The following is a 21,304-nucleotide window of genomic DNA, read 5'->3' as shown; positions in this document are numbered from 1 at the left end:
TCGACAAGAACAAATTGCAACATAAGGCTGTGTTTGATAGGAGTTCATTCCATGTAATTGAAGTGTGTTTTCATTTCTTGGATTAAAAATCTGTTTCCATAAATCGTAAAAATAAAATAAAAAATGTGATCAAAAGCATGTTTTAAACTTAATTGCATTTGCCTTCCCCAGGAAACTAATTCCACAGGATCATTTTCTATGGAACTGTTTCTTTACTTTGTTATCAAACATAGCCTAAGATGTTTTTTTTTTGTGAGCTAAAGGGAAAATTAAATTAAAAACAAGCTTCATCTATTTTACAAAGAGATGGATGTTTAGCTAATTGTTACCAATAACAACCTCCCAATTACAGATTAAGGTACTCAAAGAGTAATCTTCAAACAACTTTGTATGTAAAGACCAATTATAAAGAGTACATATAAGCTAGTCAAAGTTTCTCTGACATCCCTTGTAGAGATGATTGTTACGTGCATTCCAAACATTCCACCAAATCGCAGGCAAAATACTCCATGATTGTCGCATGAAACACCTGCTCTTCTTCCTTGACCATTCCCAAACTTTTTTCTTAACCAACTTTGAGAAAGCCCACTGATAATTGAAATTGCAAGAAAGTAATGCCATAATTTTCTTGTTTCGACACAGTGTATAAAAAATGACTCTGGGTTTTCCTGAGTAGCAAAACAAAAAAGTCACTCATTAAACTGCACACGTCCAACTCTCTGCAGCATATCAAGAGTTGGAACAAGAAATGAAACTTTCAAGGGTACCTTTGGATTCCAAACTTGTTTGAGTGGAAAGGTAAGCAGACCATCAACATCTAGGGCCTCAAAGCAATTAGCAACTGTAAAGTCAGGTCCATAAACCTATTTTATGTTGTCTTCCAGTGTGATGTCCTAAAAGACAAAAATATCTCTTAGAGCATGAATCATATTAGCCACATCCCTCACTTCCTTTCATTCAAAGCTTTTTTAAAATTGAGAGTGGGAACTCTATTTAAAACTGTGAAGTTATGAGTGGAATCTCAATCTGACTTTTAGTCATAACGTCATTGACAGTAGCAGTAATCTCGACAACCAAAAATTCTTGGATATTTATCCTTCAAAACATCATTATCCACCCATTTGTCTGTCCAAAAACCAATTTTTCCTCCATTTTTAACAGTTATATTTGCTACATCCTTAACAAATTGTCTAGCTTTCAACATTCTAGACCAAGACTTCGCCCCACAAATTTAGTAGAAACCGTAAGATATATGGAAGAATGATTAGATCCAAACTTTTCTTGAACGATTTGTCTCCAAAGCACATGCTTTTCCTCTCCATATCTCCAAATCCACTCGCAATGTAGAGCCTTAACTTAAGATGCCAAGTCACAGTAAACCACAAGGAGCTTGGAATCTATGAGAAACTCTTTCCCCAAAATCCCATGGCTTCTAATGGGATACCAATTTACTTTACTGGAGAAAACATTAATTAATTTGTCTTATGTGGAATACGATACCCTTTTTAGTAAACTGAAACTCTTATTAGCAGTGTTGCAAAATTCACTAAGACCAAAATTTATAGTATTAGAATTTCCGATTAAAACTGTTATGAGACATTTTATTGTATGAGTGAATATACTAAAATCATCTGGTGTTACTATAATCATAGTGTATAAATCACATATTATTAAAATTATATAGATTTAGTCCAGCATTGGATACAATGTAAAGACCACAACAACATTAGTATGTTGGAAGTTTGGAAAGTGTTTCGTTGCAGAACGTGCATATCGATAGTGTTAGAGAAATGCTTGGTTGAACCCACAAGTTTTGCTATCTCAAGCTTGTTGTAAAAGGTTATATGATCAAAACTATATCTTGATTTCTAGTCTACTAAAGTCAAGTCTCGGACGAGGTTACAATTTTATAGTTGAGTATCAGACATCACCGTCGAAGATTGAAGACTGAAGATCAAACGAAGACATTTGGAGAACTTCATCGACAAGAGGTATGTGGTTACTGATTTCATTTGGACTCTTTTTTAATTCTACCTTTCTAATATATCTAAACAATTGCTTACTCTATGGAACAATTCATATGGCGGTAAACATGTATTTATGTATGGGCTCGAGGATATTTGAACCACGACTTTAGTGATAATGACCTTTGTCCCTGGAAAGATCCTTATGTCGTATGCTTATGGATTCAACGATCCAAGAATCATTTAATTTCGAGTTATAACGAAGAAGTTATGAGTGATTTATTAAAGAAACACTTATTAAGTGTTGCAGTTTGTGAATAAGAAACACTCCGAGAACTGTTTGTAACGTTTCACGGACTTGAGCGTGAAAACATGACTAGATGCCTTTTTGGTCAAGTTTTTGATGTTTCCTTATCTAGGCAAGATGGCTATTCTTCGACACACAATTGATTATCATATTAAAGTGTGTGTGATGTTTTAAACTCCTTCCTAAGTTAAATTGTAATTTATTTTACAAAAATAAAATTTATTCTAAAGTAATTATTTATGCAAGAGTTGTAACTTAGAAAAGACTCTCAAAATAAGAAGAGTCTTTGTAAAAGAAAATAGCTCACGAAAAATTGCTTAGGATTCAAGCAACCGTTCACTATAAATAAAGGGTTCATGTAAGTTATATCTTTCTAGTTCAGTTTCAACCAACTAGTGCCGGCATTCGATCGAGAATTGAAATCTATCAAACCTAGGGTTTATGATCGACAATCCTTGAATGACCTTATATCAGGAGAGAAGAACCTTACAATAGACAAGAATTATTGATTAACCTAGATTACAAGTTGCGTAACTATCAAAGAGATAATTACCAACTCGGAGTCACGATCCCCAAGGAAAACACCTTTTTGTCTCACTCTTATCCACGAAGAACAGAAGTAGTGGAAAACAACCTTATGAAGCTTACACCAATTTTCCAAGGGATGATCAAATTTAAGGATTTTGAACGTTCGTTGTTTGTATAAATGCCCAACAGGATATTGGTAGTAATAGTAGTATACAACTATCAGGTAAGAATTTAGCCATCTTTACCATTTGAATCCTAAGTTTAAGAACAATGCTAAAATATTCCTCAGGGATGCAGGAATTCTGACTCTCATCAATTGGATGCACCATGAGTTTTTAGCCTATTTTCTTTGGTTGTCCAGAAGTCAGGTTTCACAGTCTCTCATATTTGTTCTGGACAGTTATTAGATATGATTTTAGACTGGGTTGATGAGACTGAAACCCCAAGCCAAAGTATGACTCAATCATTTTGGTATCTCTATAGGTAGAATAAGAATATTCAAGTTTTGGTTTCAGGATGTTTTCTTAAATTTCAATTTATACTTAATCGGTTTTACTAATAACCTTTGCTTAATGTTGTTAAACGATATTCTCATATGGTGATTTTTTTTTCTTTTGTACTTGTCGCTTTGTAGAGAGGATCTAGAAGAGAGACCATATAATTTGTTCTGCGGCTATCATACATTATTGTAAGGGTAAAAAAATACCAAGTCTATGTACGATTTTCCGTTGGAGTAGCAGAAGGTAATGTGGAGTTGAATTTTGGGAATTCACGTCAATTTTAAGAATACATTCTGAATTGAGTTAAATCACCACCATCACCACCACCCTCCTCTAACTCATTCTACTGCAGATACGTTTGTTTTCTGATTCTCTCTTTTTATTTACTCAATTTCGTAACTAAAATCTCTCACAATTTTAACTTCTACTACTACTCTCTTACCTGTTTGTGAACTTAATTTAGTTGATGGATCCACGTCGAAGCCCAAGATTTATAGAGCTAGCTAGACTTCACGATCTATCAGAGAGTGACAAAGACAAGAAAAAAAAAGAATTGTGGCATGCTCGGTATAAAGGAAGGCAAGAGCAAATGACTGACCATGAAAGACGGGTATTGAAGGAAATATGTCGTGTTGCTTATCAAAATCGCAAAATAAGAGTTCATGCAGCAGGTTGTAAGCTTACTGATTTTATAATGCTCATCACGTAAGTAAAGTTTTAATGATATGGATTTTTTACATGTGCAGCAAAGTACAAGTTTGTACTTCAGCAGGAGAGCATAATGCAGAATCAAGTTTCGCTTTACAAATTTACAAGTCCGACTTCGTGCCATTATGGAGGAACTAAATTGTGAGTATAAAATTTAATTTTACATCAACTTTTTCGGTCGGTCGTCCCACCATGGCAGCGGTCATCTAGTTTTTTTTTTATCATGTATGGTGCAAGCCGTTATGATTTGCGCATAAAAAAGCGCAAGACTAGTCAAGATAAGAAAAAAATTCCATAGTCACCATCCAATTAAAAATCTTGTATCTATCACTATTTGGGGGCACCCTTAATGTACTTCCAATCACGGAGAAAAATAATATCATCTTTTAATTTATTCTAAAGCTACGATTGGAATAAAATTGGATTTGGAACCGGGAAAAATCGGAATAAACCTGGATTTAGAACCGACTAAGTTCATTTATAAGAACAATCCATAACTTTCTTAGATCTAGGGTTTCTGCAGCAACAACATCAATCCACTACGAAGATCAGTTATTAATTCATAGCGTCCAAAAAGAAATTGAACAAGCAAAGTGAGAAATTTTTTTATGCATGCGACCATTCAAGATGTGCTTGTTGAGTGAGGAGAAAAGAACACTTTTAAGAGATGACTACCGTAAACATATGAATACCCACGACAAATAGAGGCTCTCTAGGATGAGGGAAAAATCTTGCAATTTAGTACCTAACTTTAGAAATTACAATTTTATCCCAAATAAAGTCAAAAGCTAAAAGATATATGACTACCTCTGAAGAATGATCGACTGGATGAAATGATTTCAGCTAACAATGATGTTGATGGTACAAATTATGGCGAAGTTGTTGTATTTACGATAAAGATGATGCTTTATGTATGAAGTTACTTCTGAAGAATGATGGATGATATGATAGTGAACAGAATGATGACATGATAAAAACATAATCAAACGATGTTTATATTAAAAGCTTATTGCATATATAATCCAAACACTATTTAAATATATTAATATTGAATGTGTTTACAATTTTATTAAATTATGTGTTAATAAATTATTCGTACAAAATTTTAGGTGGCAGCCTAGCAACAAGTTGTGTTAATATTTATCTATTAAGTTATATTTTTTTTAGTCTTGCTGGATGTTTGGGCCTTTGGGGTGTAATTAATCCTAAAAATTATGAAGTGTTTAACGTGTTTATTGTGGGGAGTAATTCCAACAAGTTAGATAATGATTTATTAATTTATTTTCAAGAAAATAAAATACTAAATGAAAAGATGTTCTTTACGTAGTTTTACCACTTCAATAGTAGCACATTGTTTTGTTTTTAATCTTTTGCACTGTTATCTCCGAGTTTTTTTAATTTTTTCATTAACATGCGTATCATTTTCTTTTTTAACAAGCTTTGCATCTTTTGTAAATAAAAGCACTACCTTACCCGGATTCGGAAAAAGAATAGTTTACTTTGGATACTTGGAATGACTTTATCACAGTATTTACAGTAAAGTATCAGTGATAAAAGTCAAATCCCTGAAGCTTATAGACAGGACTCAGCTGATATGTCTCATCATCGCCAACTTTCGCAAAAAGCAGAAAATTCTTGTCGCACAGAGCCTTCGAGGAGAGCTCAAACCAATCTCTTTGAAGCCGGCCAACATCAATTCCTTCTTCATATTCGAAATTAATATAAAGCTTCCCTTTTAGATTTCTGTCACGCCACACGCAACGACGTGTATCTTCCAATACATGCGTTCTCCTCACTCTAATAGAAAATGTATGCCCCACATCAACGTGCAACAGACTAAGTTTAGTACGAAAATAGTTACTCCAGATTTTGAAGTTGACAAAACTCAACACCTTCAACATAAGAGAGAACGACTTATCAAAACGCCCAAGGGTATTGTTGGATGATCTCGTTCAACATAGTCATATGCTTTACCAAGAACGTATCTGTGGTGGAAGCTGAAGATCTCCCCTGCTGTCTGGTGGAAGTGGTGGCATCTTCAGCTTCAATAGTCCCACGATCACAGAAAATATATGTTATTAATATCGCTTCGATGTACGCATATAATTTGACAATTCCTGCACTTGTCGCACTGTAGATCTTCATCGATGTGCTTAACTCTGACCATAAAGGATCCAGATGTGGGTTTCTCATCAAGACCTGAGTATCAATCAAATGCTTCACCTTCTCATTTTATGATTGAACGGGAGAGCTCATCGCATGTAAAACTCTCAGCATAGGAGCAATACCATTGGTGGAAGTTGAGACGTGCAGTGTGTCATTTTGTTTGAGCTCATAAATTGCATCATTAACACAGATACCCGAGTTAACCATCAACTCTGTGATAAATAGATGATAGTAACTGAAATTCATTGACGCTAATTTCTTTAGTAGCTCAAGCACAAGGAAAACAGACACGTCTGATGATAAACTGCAATACCGAAAAGCATTATAAGGAAGGGGTAGGCAAAGGTAGTCAATGCATATTTCTTTACTATAGGAAACAAAGAACAAATAAATCATATCCCTTGTGGGAAAGCAAGGAGGACAGAATCTGAAGTTCGCAAAAATCGCAATTTTTTGTATGTCAGGCTTGTTGTCAAATATATTTGATTGATTACATATTGATTTGTATATGGCCTACTAAGGTGAGTCTCGGACTTGGAATGTATCATGGTAGTTGAGTATCAAAATTCACCAATGGACTATGAAGATTAAAGACTGAGGGACAAAGGAGAACTTCATCAACAAAAGTGTGAGAAGACTGACTATCTTATTTACTCATATTATGTACCATTATATCTACTGAGACATATCGTATGAAATAATGGTTGGAATGATGTTTATTTTCTTCATAGGGTAAATTTGTTGTTGTTGTTGTTGTACCAAATTACCAATACGTCTTTCAAGTTTGAAGGATTGTACTTCAGAAGTTGGTAATAAAAGATGATCTTTTATCTCAAACTAGTGAAGTTGTACATGATGTGGCGACCTCCATTAAATGAACAGAATGCTAATGCTTCTGCTGCGAATATTACTGAGCCCAGACGAAAGCGAATACATGAAAATATTATTATTTTTGTTAGAATTAAAGAATATATTGATAGAAATAATTGATAAGTCTACATATAAGAGGTAGATATCAAGCTTAGGAAAGTCGTTAAGAAAAGCAAAGCTAAGACAAAAAAAAAACAAAAAAAAAAAAGTAAAACAAACGAAAGAGTCCAAGCTAAAACGTATATACATATATGTCCTAATACGAAAAAGAAAAAATGAAGCCTACTAAACTAAATTTCCGAAGGAAAACAACATGGCAAAAACTTATAAAGAAGAAAATTAAGAAAGTAAAAAACAATTTTTCTCAAGTGGTTGAGTTGATATTGTCGAGCATATTACGAGACGCATCCAGAAACTTTTAAATACAGTATCATATTGTTCTACGTCAATATAAATGAAAAGTCCTTGGACAATACATTTTCGAAAAAAATGCCGTTTGTAACTAAAACAAATATGGACGATATAATATTTGGAGCATATAAACTCAATATAATTCCCTACTCCAGAGAAGTGCAAGTGTGCCAAATTTTGAAGTGCTTAAATAGTGAGACTTTTATTGTATAATTTTATTAATAGAACTTTGATGAGATCATTTTTTCTATTTATGATTATATGGTTGCTTATAAATCACCAAACACTAGAAAGTAAAAGTGCTAGTTATTGTCTTGAACACCAGTATTGAAAACAAACAAAAAAAATTCTCAACGGTCGACACTTCACTAAGATCATCTGTATTTCTACTATTGTACCTCATATAGAGAGAGTATAAGCTAATATCTTTTCAGGAAATCTTATACTATAACTATCAAAGAAAACTGTAAAATTGTAAGTTTGGAAAAAATTTCATAGCGAAAAAAACTGTTCGACCCGCCTTAGATTTTCTCCCAAACTTGTGTGATACTTAGTGAAATCATTTTTTTCTAAGTATGAAGATTTTTTATTTATTATACTAGGAAACGATTACGTGATGGTATGCCATACCCATAGAGTTATATAATACAATTCAGTTTACAAAAAATTGGGATCGTATGGTCCAAACTTATTGTAGTGTCATCTGCCACATAATTTTCCAGACTATCTTGTGCTTATTTTCCTACCATGTAATTGCGATAAATAGTACATTGTGGAATCTGAAGCATTTTCTGTTTGATTTCGATAAACATTTCAGCTATATACCAAGGTGGTTCAACATTTGAGTCTATAAATTGTAGGAGTTTTTTTTAGTCTGTTTCAAATTGTACTTTTGGACAATTCCTCGTTGTTACCATTCTTGATGCCATTAGCATGACCCAAGTTCCATCCATTAGCATGTGGTAATTAATGTTTAGAAGTTGCGTTATTCCCAACATAATTCTTGTCCTGCTTAGGGTTGGGACTTGGGTTGGTTGGGCGGGTTAGAAGGCTTGGCCGAGGCAGACCCGAGTTAGGAATCCTTTGCCCAGATTGCCCATGGAACCCGTGGAACCCATGGAGATACTGCCCAAGTCCGCCCAAGTTATGTTCCTCGGGTTCTCCGGGTTCCTCGGATTGGCCCAAGTTTCATTGGACATACGAGTTTGTTAATATAATAATAACAAATTTTAGTAATAATAAAATTTAATTGCTCCATTTATCTCAAATTTTCAAATAAATTAAGATTATTTACAATAATATAAACTTTTTGAATATTGAATGATTAATGAGATAGATATAATTTATATTTTAATTATTAGATTTGAGTATAATAACTAAAATTACTCTAAATAGATAATAATACCAATTTTAAAAATAATTTTACATAACTATATTATAGTTCTTCGGGTTGGGCGGGTTGCTTGGAGTTAGTGATATTTGTGCCCATGCTTGCCCAAATTTAACTCGGATTTGTAAAAGTTATGCCCAAGCTTGCACAAAATTTTGAAATATGTTGCCCATGTCCGCCCAAAGTTCGGGTTGGGTGGGTCAACCCAACCCCATGTCCCACCCCTAGTTCTGCTTATGAAGCTTTGAACAATTGTATAAGCTCTCTTAACCCTGTTAGGGTGCCAGAGGCATGTATATATATTAAGTTTAATGGACATAGGATTACATTGGACTCTTTACAAGTAAACCGACTATATGTATGGACATGGACCAGACCATATACATTGGATTATATTCTACACCCCCTCCCCTCAAGTTGTACGCGATGATAGACAACGTGAAAGCTTGCTACAAAGAAAAACAAATCTTGTAGTGGACATACCTTTGGTAAACAAATCAGCAAGCTGATGTGCAATAGCAATCTAACATAGTTGTAGATGTCCTGATGATATACGCTCTCTGACAAAATGATAATGAATTTGAATATGCTTTGATCTTGAATGCTGAATAGGATTAATGGCAAGATAAGTAGCACTGATATTATCACAATACAGAGTTGGTGGCTGCTTTAAAGATGAACCAAGATCATGCGGTAAATATTGAATCCATGTAAGTTCAGCAGATGTAAAAGATAAAGCACGATACTCAGCCTCAGTACTGCTAGTAGAAACTGATGGTTGCTTTTTAGATCCCCATGAAATAAGATTCTTACCTAATAAAATGCAATGACCTGTGGTAGAGCGAGAAGTATCAGGATCACCTCCCCAATCAGCATCAAAAAAATTCGTGAGCTGCATAGGATTATGGCGCCAAAAGGAGATGTCATGACCAAGTGTGCCCTTAAGATACCAAAATATACGCTTCACAGCCTTAAAGTGAGATTGAGTTGGTCGATGCATAAACTGACTAACCTGATTAAATGCATAAGTGATGTCAGGTCGTGTCATGTTAAGATATTGTAATCCTCCAACCAGGCTGCGATGTAATGTAATGTCAGGAAACAAAGCAGCATCAGTTGATGACAGTTTAGAACGAGGCGAAACAGGAGTAGAGACTGGTTTTGAATCAGAAAGATCAACCCTTTTTAAAAGATCCAATGTGTATCTATTTTGAGTTAAAACCAAACCGTCCTTAGTTCGTGTAGCTTCCAGACCAAGAAAATAGAGTAAGTCCCCTAAATCTTTCATAGAGAATTCTTGTTGAAGCGTAGGCAGAAGATTTTGGAGACCTACAGTATCACTTCCAGTGATAATTATATCATCAACATATAGAAATAAGATGAGAATACCACTACTTGATTGTTTAATTAATATTGAATGATCATAATGTGAAGATTTGAACCCAATATCCAATAGAAAAGCATCAAAGCGATGAAACCATGCACGAGGAGCTTGTTTCAAACCATAAAGAGCCTTATGCAATAAGCAAACATGATTAGGATAAAGAGGGTCTATGAATCCCTGAGGTTGTTCCATATATACTTCTTGATCAAGTGAACCATGTAGAAACGCGTTCTTAACATCAAGTTGCTTGATTGGCCAAGAACAAGAGACTGCAATGCTGAGAACTAGACGAACTGTGACTGGCTTTACAACTGGGCTAAAGGTATCATCATAATCAATTTCATATTGTTGTGAGTAACCCATAGCAATAAGGCGTGCTTTACGTATGTCAAGAGAGTCATCAGATTTCTGCTTCACACGATATACCCATTTTGAACCAATAACATTCATACCAAAGCGACGAGGAACAAGTGACCAAGTACGATTGCACAAAAGAGCATTAAATTCTTCAAGCATGGCTGCCCACCATTCCTTGAATTTAGATGCAGCAGTAAAGCAAGTAGGATCAGAGGGAAGTGAGTTAAATTGAGATGCAAAACACTGCAATATGGGATATCGAGTAGAAATACAACCTTTAAAGATTCTAGGTTGAATAGTGTGATTCTTGAGTCTAGTAACCATATGATGAGTATTAGCAGTCGACTGAGGGAGCTCCTGTACAGCAGGCAAGTCCGCTGTTGATGTAGATAGAGAAGGAGAATCATATGGAGAGGATGCTAAAGATGGTACATTAGAAGAGAGTGGAGCAACATGAGATATTATAGGAGAAGATGATGTAGAGGAAGTAGTATTGGTATTAGAAAAGGAGAGACGTCGAGGAGACAATGGTAAAGGAGAATGTGTCGGTGAAGAAAAATGGGCTGGTGAAGACGAAAAAAATGTGGAATTTGTAGAAAAGTCATGAGCAGAAGAAGAAGGGATTGATTGCACAGGATACGAAGGGATTGTAGTAATAGATATTTCATAGGAAGTAAAAGATGGAGATAGAGGTGAAGAAGAGAGATGCGTAGCAGTAATGGGATAAAGCCAAGTGATTAAAGATTTCGTGGTGGTTGTAGTAATAAAGGTTCAAACTCTCGGACTTGTGAAGGTAATGGATTTTTAGATTTAAAAATATATATACAAATATTGAAAAATTGGTAGAGAGTTACTGGGACTAATGATTCGGCCAATCTTCATAACATAAGGGTTAATGATTTATTCTCAACAATAATAGCTCAAAACATATATGGACTCTTATTTTGCCAAAGTCGATTCTCAAAACATTGGTTGTAAGTCCTAAGCATGATGTATCAAAACACCTAAGCCAAGCATACATCATCAAATTAAATAACAACCAATTAATTCAAATCATATTTCAATTTTAAATTAATGCAAAAGTCTTAAAAAGAATTAATGAAATTACCCCAAGTATGAAGTTTGGCCTCCTCCGTCGTCCCAGTGTTGGGTTTTAGCTCATCATAGTAAAAATGCTCTCAAAATAATTATTTATTGCTCAAAAAGTTGTTTACAAATGATAAAAATGAGTAAAACAATTGAACAGAAAAATCGCAACAGAAATAACTGTTGCAAAGGCGCTGTTCAGCTGTTACAAAAAGAACGATAAATGTTAACTGCTGTTGTACGAAGAACTACGACCCACGCGTGTACGTCTTAGACACTGTTGATAAACGACTGCTTCTGCGAGTCCGTTCTTCGTGTTCTTCATCTTCATCCATGGCAGCAGCAGCAGCAGAGAGAAATCATGGTTCTCGATCTGCAGCGTTCCTTCTCTCCTCCCAACTCTCGACCGTCTTCTCTGAGTCTCGTAACCTCTTTATATAGCCAACAGGGGATGAAAATATCTCGTCATAACTCTGAATCCTCTCGGTTGAATGCAAGAATATTTTCTCTTTACTCTCACAGGAATCACCGAGATTTCCTTGTATATATTCTAAACATAGAATCCAACGTCGCAGTGAATATATTCTCAAATAACTTCCATATATCCGAACCAATCACCAGAGATATTCCCGGTCCCTGTTGTGAACAAATTCTCGAGATTATCTCCCAGAATATTCACGTATACCCTGTTTAGCTCTTGATCGTCTTATCCAGACAATTTGGATCCATTCCAATACCCTTTCCTCGCCTGATGAGGGCTAAGAAACAAGCCCAAGAGAAATCATAGCTTTAATCTCTTCATGGATAGCCCAAAATCTCGATTCTTAACTGTCAGACGTGAAACAATTCTTTCCCGCCAAATTTTTCATTCAAATTTTGGGAGGAAAACTGATCTCCCCCTAATCCAGTTCTGGTGTCCCTTTAGCAATTTGGGGCTGAAATAGTAATTTTTCTGGGTTCCTCCGGGATATTTCTGGGACGTTTCCGGTGAATTTCTGGGTGCCTCCGGCACATTTTTCCGGGGGTGTAAAACACTGCTTTTTGAGCCCATTTCGCCGCAAGGGCTTATTTCTCTAAAAATACCTACAAAGACATAAAATCACACAATAAATATAAAATCGAGCAGTAACAATGCATACAATTGAGACATATTAGACACAAAAATGTGTCTATCAAATACCCCCAAACTTATTATTTGCTAGTCCTCGAGCAAAAATTATTCTTGAAAAGTGACTGAGTTAATCTCGGGTGGGTTTATCAGAGGTGTACCCACAAAAACCAATACTCCAGACCCTACCTATCTACGCAGAACCTTGGAAAGCACTAAAGAACCTCCTTGGTTGGCATACAATTATTGACTCTAAGAGGAAGAACCCTGATGCGAAATTCCAATTGTTGTACACGAGTTTGCACTCAAGCATACTAAAATTCATATAAGTGACAGAGCTCTACTAGGATAGTTTCACGATGGACATCATACTCGGAGTCAGACTAATCACATGAAAAGATTAAGAAGATGGAAAAAGAAAAATGTAGATGGTTGAAAAGTGAACGGTGTTTCCCATATCTGTCTGAAGGCCTCTGCCAAGGTGAACCTAACCTAAATGACTGAGATACCGGTCCGACTAATATTAACACACTGGCATATACAAGGGAACCAGTGGTCAATAACTTAAATCTAGATCAACAAACTGGCAAATACAAGGGAACCAGCAGTTGACTACACATAACAATAACCATTTTTTTTTTTTTAAACTTAACGGCATGAATAGATCTTTTGGATCCAGGCGCATGCTTCTTGTCAGCAGATTACACGATAGTTCCCACGGGTCCTGCATTCCACGCTTGCTTAGGCGACGGAAACAGGGAGAACACACGCATATTGCTATCCAAGTGTTAATACTTATTCCGATTGGTCTAACTGGTCTGGTCTTTTCTTTTTTCTTTTTTTTTTTTTTTTTTTTTTTTTTTTTTTTTTTGGAAAAGGTAACTCAGTCACTCTATTTCACCCTAGCGAAGGTAACAACTTGAATCGTGTGCCCCACCAAATCACTTGAAATAAAAGAAAACTAAAAATATAAAGTGAAAAGGACTCGACGAGATATGGCGAAACTATCATGTTAATTCTAACACCTGAGCTCTGTGCTTTTATGAATAGACTCTAAGATGTTCCATCTAGTCAGATTGGTTCCTCAGCTCCTAAAACAAAAATGTTTCCATCCACTTAGATTGGTTAGTGCTATCCTTAATAGGCGTAAATTTCTAGGCTCTGGAGTTTATTTATTATGCAACTAAAAAGTTTCTCCCATACCCCCAAACTTAAATCTAACATTGTCCTCAATGTTCTAAAGATGAAACTAAAAGCATGAACAAGGAGAAACTGTTACCACTTGAAGCAAAAGAGATAAGGAAGGATATTACCGTGTCGCAAGAATATTGGGTTACCTCCCAAGAAGTGCTAAATTTAAAGTCTTCAGCCAGACTTAGGAAAGGATTAGTCAACTCGAACCATAAAGTAACAGTCGAAATAACTGTGGGTCTTCAAAACGAAAAAGAGCTGACCAAAGGAAACTACAATAACCCAAGAAAGTGAACAAGAATAACATGCCCTTATCTAGTTTCCTGATTAAGATATTTATATCTAATTGTGGTTCAGGTTCAGGTTCTATGAAAGGGTCTAAATAAAATATTTTCCTCGGATGCATTTCCTCATAGGTTGGATCCAAATTATTAGGTCCTAGAGTCTGGAAAAACTCAAATAAGAACTTGGAATCACAAAGTAATAACCTAAATAATTGCGGATCCTCTAAGTCAATCAGATATGACTTACATAATTGACTACAGTGAGAGTGGTGGTCATTCTTAAGATAATGTGTCGACCCTAATATCCTAAAGTGATTAGGTTTAGTCTCAAAACTTAATAACCGACACATCTTAAAATCAAAAGTTCCCACAATTGGTTGAAAAGTTTTTGGTGGGAAAACAAAGTCAATCTTGGTATCATAGCCTGGGTTAACCACATCAACCAGAGGATGGGTTTCTAACAACTGAGCTTCTTTCTGGACATCATTAGGTTCGGGAAAACGTGTATGAAGATAATCTTGTAAGATGGTTGAGGCACAAATGTCAAGTCCTACAGGAGGGTACTTTCTAAGAGTTAAAGCACACGGAGAATGATAATCACCCCCAAACTTAGAGTTTTCTGTGTCTCTAGAAAGACTAGTCACAACTTCCCTAATTTCTAGGTCATCATATTCCTGGAAATGGTCAATAGATTCTTCTAAGTTGGGTTCATCCTCACTCATTTCTACGAGTTTATCATCTTCTAAGACTAGTGTTTCTAAATCGCTAGATTCTAAAACAGTATTCTCAGGGTAAACTCTTTCCTCTAAACCATCATCACAATCATATAAAGGATTATCAGAGAAAGGCTCATAAACTAAGGTTTTAATCATAGTTACCTCCTCCGATTCACTGATAGGCACATCAAATAATGGATTATCCAACATACTGCAGGCTAAAGGATCATGAACTACATCGTCTAAAACGGTGGTATCTCTAATCAAATCCACATCCTTTTGAATAGGTGAATAATCATAAAAATTATTTGGATTTGAACTAGAAATAATATAATCACTATACAACTCAATTGGATTACTAGACTCCTGATCACTATGCCTACATATTTCAGATTCTTCATTACTGCTATCCTCATCATCATAGTACGAAAATGATTGAACCTTATCTAAATAAGTAGTGTATTTTATTCTAACCTCGTCCTCTAAATTAGGCAAATATTCACTATTTACATCAAGGGTAAAATTGGAAGACTATTTTGGAAATTTAGATTTTTAGAGAAGTTCTATTCTGGGTCTCTAACAAAAGCTTTTGGGCCGACTCACACGAATTCCTGACGTAATCTAGGAAATCAGGTAAAGAAAGTTCACTCATTGCATTATTTTCGTCCATAACTAAGTTATTCATTTCAGCGAACTTACGTGTTGTCTCAGCTAACTTACGTGTCGACTCAAGTAAAGAGGAATTAGCAGAATTTTTCTCGTATGACTGATGGTTGTGAGGATAGTGATTGGGCTCACCATGGTATGAACCATAACCTTGAAGAGTTTGGCGTTCCCAACCACTATTCCCACCATGGTAATGAAACTGATGATGTCCATATTCAAATTCGGGTCGATATTCATTGTATTGGCTTCTATCATACCAGCTCGACATTCTTAATTGCAAGGGAATTCTACACAATCACAAACAAGGCCGACTCGACTCCACCAAAACAAACCTAAAGATTTCTAGCAAACAAAAAGCATGATGGCTCCACTTAGATTGTTTCTAGACCAGCTTCTATCTTTCGAAAGGGAATTCGTTGCAGTTTGAGCAAACCCCTCTGGAATCAATCCGAGTCAAAGTAAGTTGAATTGAGGCGAGGGAAGCTCAGTGGAGCTTTGATACCCAAGGCCTCACCGCTATCACAAGGCGGCGCAGTCACGCATTCAACTCACAGAAACCATCATGAACTTTGGTGTGTGCTTAAAGAGCAACCAATATTTTTCGAACGAGTTTCCTATTAAGCTCGTTACCCTATCGGTCTCGTTCTATTCCAAATTTTAAAGCTTAGGTTCGCGTTCGGTTTCGTTTTCCTAAGGCGGGCAAGAAGAGAACGGTGATGAAATCCGAACCCTTATCTTGTTTAGGCCAGGCCTTGCCCTTTACTAGGAAAATAAAGACAGTCCGGTTCGTCCTCAAACAATTATCACCTTAAGGCAGACAGTAACCCGCTTGCAGGAGATTCGCAGGTGTTTCGATTGGACTTACCTCCCGTACCAGACGGGCGATGAACCGTTGTCGTCGACTCGGGCCACGACTCCTATGCCGTGTGCGAACCCGAGGGGCCGAGACGATATAGTAATCGTCGTCCTTCCCTGCACACAGTTTATATAATAATTTTTTTTTTAATAATAATACCCTTCCGTAGGGTTAAAAAAAATAAAGTCTAATTGTTTAAAGTCCAAAGTCCAAAATAAATAAATAAAAATTACAGTTTTCCTCACACACTCTAAAAAAAAATTAAAAAATTAAAAAATAAAAATTAAATCCTAAAATTGTCCTTTTTTTTTCTTCTCTTTTCGCTTTTCACTTTAAGCTTTTTCCTCTCCAAGTCCTTAGTGCTCCACTTCGAACCTGTAAATCAAAGACAAAAAGACAAAGTAAAAAGGAACAAATAAAAAAAAAAAAAAAAAACCTAAAAATTCTACCTAAGCACAAATCCGCGTCGGCGGCGCCATTTTGATTAAAATTTCGTGGTGTTGTAGTAATGAGGTTCAAACTCTCGGACTTGTAAAGATTTAAAAATAAAAATATATACACAATATTTGTCACAATGGGCTAGAGGTACTGGGACTAATGATTCGGCCAATTTTCATAACATAGGGCTCAATGATTTATTCTCAACAATAATCGCTCAAAACATAAATTATATGGACTCTTATTTTGCCAAAGTAGATTTCAAAACATTGATTGTAAGTCCTAAGCATGATGTATCAAAACACCTAAGCCAAGCATACATCATCAAATTAAATAACAACCAATTAATTCAAATCATATTTCAATTTTAAATTAATGCAAAAGTCTTAAAAAGAATTAATGAAATTACCATATGCGTAAAGAACGGCTTCCTCCATCATCCCAATGTTGGGGTTTAGCTACTCATATTAATCATTTTCTCAAAATACATTTTTATAGCTCAAAAAGTTGATTAAAAGATAAAGAACTAAAACAGTGAATCTGCGACCCACATAAGACGTCCAGAAATCAACGATACTTAGCTTCCACTGTCGCTGTCGCTGCTGTTTTAAGACTCCTAGAAAACGACGGTTCTGGTAAGTGTGTTCTTCGTGTTCTTCAGGCGTGTTAATGGCAGCAGCAGCAGCAGGTAACTTCTCTGCAACTCCTCCTGCGCCTCTCTGCTCGCCTCCAAACCTCCCCAAACTCTCGACATTCTTCTCTGAGTCTCGTAACCTCTTTATATAGCCAACAAGGGATGAAAATATCTCGTCATAACTCTGAATCCTCTCGGTTGAATGCAAGAATATTTTCTCTTTACTCTCACAGGAATCACCGAGATTTCCTTGTATATATTCTAAACATAGAATCCAACGTCGCAGTGAATATATTCTCAAATAACTTCCATATATCCGAACCAATCACCAGAGATATTCCCGGTCCCTGTTGTGAACAAATTCTCGAGAATATCTCCCAGAATATTCACGTATACCCTGTTTAGCTCTTGATCGTCTTATCCAGACAATTTGGATCCATTCCAAGACCCTTTCCTCGCCTGATGAGGGCTAAGAAACAAGCCCAAGAGAAATCATAGCTTTAATCTCTTCATGGATAGCCCAAAATCTCGATTCTTAACTGTCAGACGTGAAACACTTCTTTCCCGCCAAATTTTTCATTCAAATTTTGGGAGGAAAACTGATCTCCCCCTAATCCAGTTCTGGTGTCCCTTTAGCAATTTGGGGCTGAAATAGTAATTTTTTTGGGTTCCTCCGGGATATTTCTGGGACATTTCCGGTGAATTTCTGGGTGCCTCCGGTACATTTTTCCGGGGGTGTAAAACACTGCTTTTTGAGCCCATTTCGCCGCAAGGGCTTATTTCTCTAAAAATACCTACAAAGACATAAAATCACACAATAAATATAAAATCGAGCACTAACAATGCATACAATTGAGACATATTAGACACAAAAATGTGTCTATCACCAAGCTAGAAGAGTACTAGTAGCGGCATTAGATTTTAGAGTAGGAATCGTAGCACCAACATCATTAGGATATGGAAATATAGACTCATCAAAGATAACACGACGAGATATATATATTTTGTTGCTCTTAAATTCGAGACACTTATAGCCTTTATGTCTATCGCTATAACATACATGGTAGTGTTTTGGGCTGTAACTTATTGTGTCGAAAATGATTTAGAAGAGGATAACAATGACAACCAAAAGCCTTTAAAAAAGTGTAGTCAGGAGAACGATTGTGAACAACATAATAGGGAGAGTTATTGGACAAAGCAGGAGTAGAGAGTCGATTTATCAAATAGACAGCATTTGCATAAAATTCAGCCCAAAAACTCTCAGGAAAACCACTTTGAAGCATTAAGGCACGACCAATTTCAGTGATATGACGAATCTTCCGTTCAGCAAGGCCATTTTGTTGAGGTGTGCTAGGACAAGAAGACTTACTAAGAATGCCATGCTCAGTTAAAAAATATTTTAATGGTTCAGCATATTTAGTGCCACCATCAGTTTGAAAGACTTGTATGGTTGTAGAAAATTGATTTTCAACCATAGCTTTAAAGTTAAGAAAGCAACGAAACACTTTTGTTTTGTCAGATAGAAATATACCCAAGAGAAACAAGAACATTCATCAACAAACAAAAGAAAGTAGTGAAAACCACAATTAGAGAAAAATGGTGCAGGACCCCATAAATCGGAGTGTATAACAGTACCAATTTTATTAGAATAAGTAGTTCGGGATGAAAATGGAAGACGATGATGATTAGTACCAACACAACTAGAGCAAATAGAGATAGATAAAGAATAACTAGAATCTAATGATAAACTTGACCTAAGAGACTGAAAATTTGCATTGTTGGGATGTCCTAAGCGCATATGCCACACTGTTGGACTAGCTCGAATGCCAATAGTGATAGCGGAAAAAACTGGGACAGATGATGACTGAGATGGAGAGGAAGCACTGGAGAGAATAGGGTACATGCCAGCTTCATTCTTGCCCTTGTACAGAAGAGTTCCTGTTAGCCGATCCTGTATACAAAAACCATGACGATCAAAGTGAAAAACACAGTCAGAATCACGTGTAAGTTGCCCAACAGACACCAAATTTTTAGCAAGAGAAGGAACATGAAGTGTGTTTTTCAGAGTCAACTTTGAGGAAGGTGAGGTAAGAGTTACATCACCAATTCCTGTGATAGGTAATAGTTTACCATCACCAACAATAATTGTATCATTACCATTGTAGTCAAGTCGATTGGTCATCTGAGAGGAATCAGATGTCATATGGGCAGAGGCAGCTGTGTCAGCAAACCATTGATTCTCATACGACATAGGTTGAATCTGCATTGCTGAAAAGGCCCGTGGAAGATCAAAATTCGGAGCCTGACTTAGACGATGACAATCTGTGATGTATATCCCCTTGTATTACACCACTGGAAAATAACAACTTGAGTTTGAGGTGGAGGACCGAGAACAGATACAATATTATTGTTACGACCATAGGATAAGCGTCCATGTGATGGATTTTGATATCCACCAGAGGGTTGAAAACCATTTTGGTTGCCAAGACCATTACCATTGTTTCATCCATTATTCCAGTTTTGATTGTGACCATTATTATTACAGCCATTATTCCAATTACTTCGACCCCCAAAACTGGTACCGCTACTACGAGAAGAATTGTTGGAGTGAGAACCACAACCACGAGAAGAATTGTTATACAAGCCACGACCACGACCAGAGTTGTTGTGCGGATTTAGATTTTGATGTTGAGCACCACGACCAGTAGAAGCACCAGCAAAGAAAGAAACCGGACTTTGAATATTAGCAGCATGAGTTCGCAAATTCTGTAGATATTGAAGATGAGATTCATGGTGTAACAGTAATGCATGAATCTCAGTAAAAGTAGGAAGAGTGGTACGAGCCGTGACTGCTGTGTAGATATTGGACCAATCAGCACCCAAGCCACGTAGAGTCGTAGAGACAAGCTCAAGATCAGACATTGGTTGAAGAACGACTGCTAAAGAATCAGATATTTCCTTTATCTTCAAAATATACTCAGAGATGGAAGAGTTACCCTTTTGAATAGTTGACAAGTTTGCTTTCAATTGAAGAATACGTGCTGGATTAATTGTTGCATAGGTAGAACGAAGATATTTCCATACTTCACGAGAATTTCCACGTCGTGCACATTCAGATTTCATAGTTTCAGTAAGAGAACAGTTGATCCATGACATGATAGTTTGATCAATAACTTCCCATTCCTCATAGGCTGGGTTGGGAGTTGCAGCTTGAGTTTCTTCATCAACAAGTTCTTTCGTTGGTATCTCATGAAAGTCATCAAGATACTTAAATAACCTTCGGAATTTGAGAATATGTATAATTTGAGATTCCCAAAGAAGATAGTTAGCTATGTCCAAGAGAACTATTTTGGTTGAAGAAGGCAGAAAAGGTGATTTGTAAAACAGAGAAGAAGAAGAAGTAGACATAAGAGAGCCTACGCTAGCGGAGATAGAAGCAGAAATAGTTGGAGATCATGTACTTTGATTAGAGGCCATAGTACTAGAAGTAGGGGAATCAGAAGATGGAGATGATTGAGCTGATGAAGACATGATGAAAGAAATAACAGGCTAGGGTTTTGAAAAAGAAAAAAAGATTTTTTTTGAGGCTAGGATTTTGGAGAGATCGTTTTGGCTCTTGGTACCATGAACAATTGTATAAGCTCTATTAACCGGTGCCAGAGGCGTGTATATATATTAAGCTTAATGGACATAGGATTACATTTGACTCTTTACAAGTAAACCGACTATATGTGTGGACA

The sequence above is a fragment of the Papaver somniferum genome, chromosome 3, assembly GCF_003573695.1.
Source record: "Papaver somniferum cultivar HN1 chromosome 3, ASM357369v1, whole genome shotgun sequence".
NCBI classification, from domain to species: Eukaryota; Viridiplantae; Streptophyta; class Magnoliopsida; order Ranunculales; family Papaveraceae; genus Papaver; species Papaver somniferum.
This window is presented reverse-complemented; position numbering follows the sequence as displayed.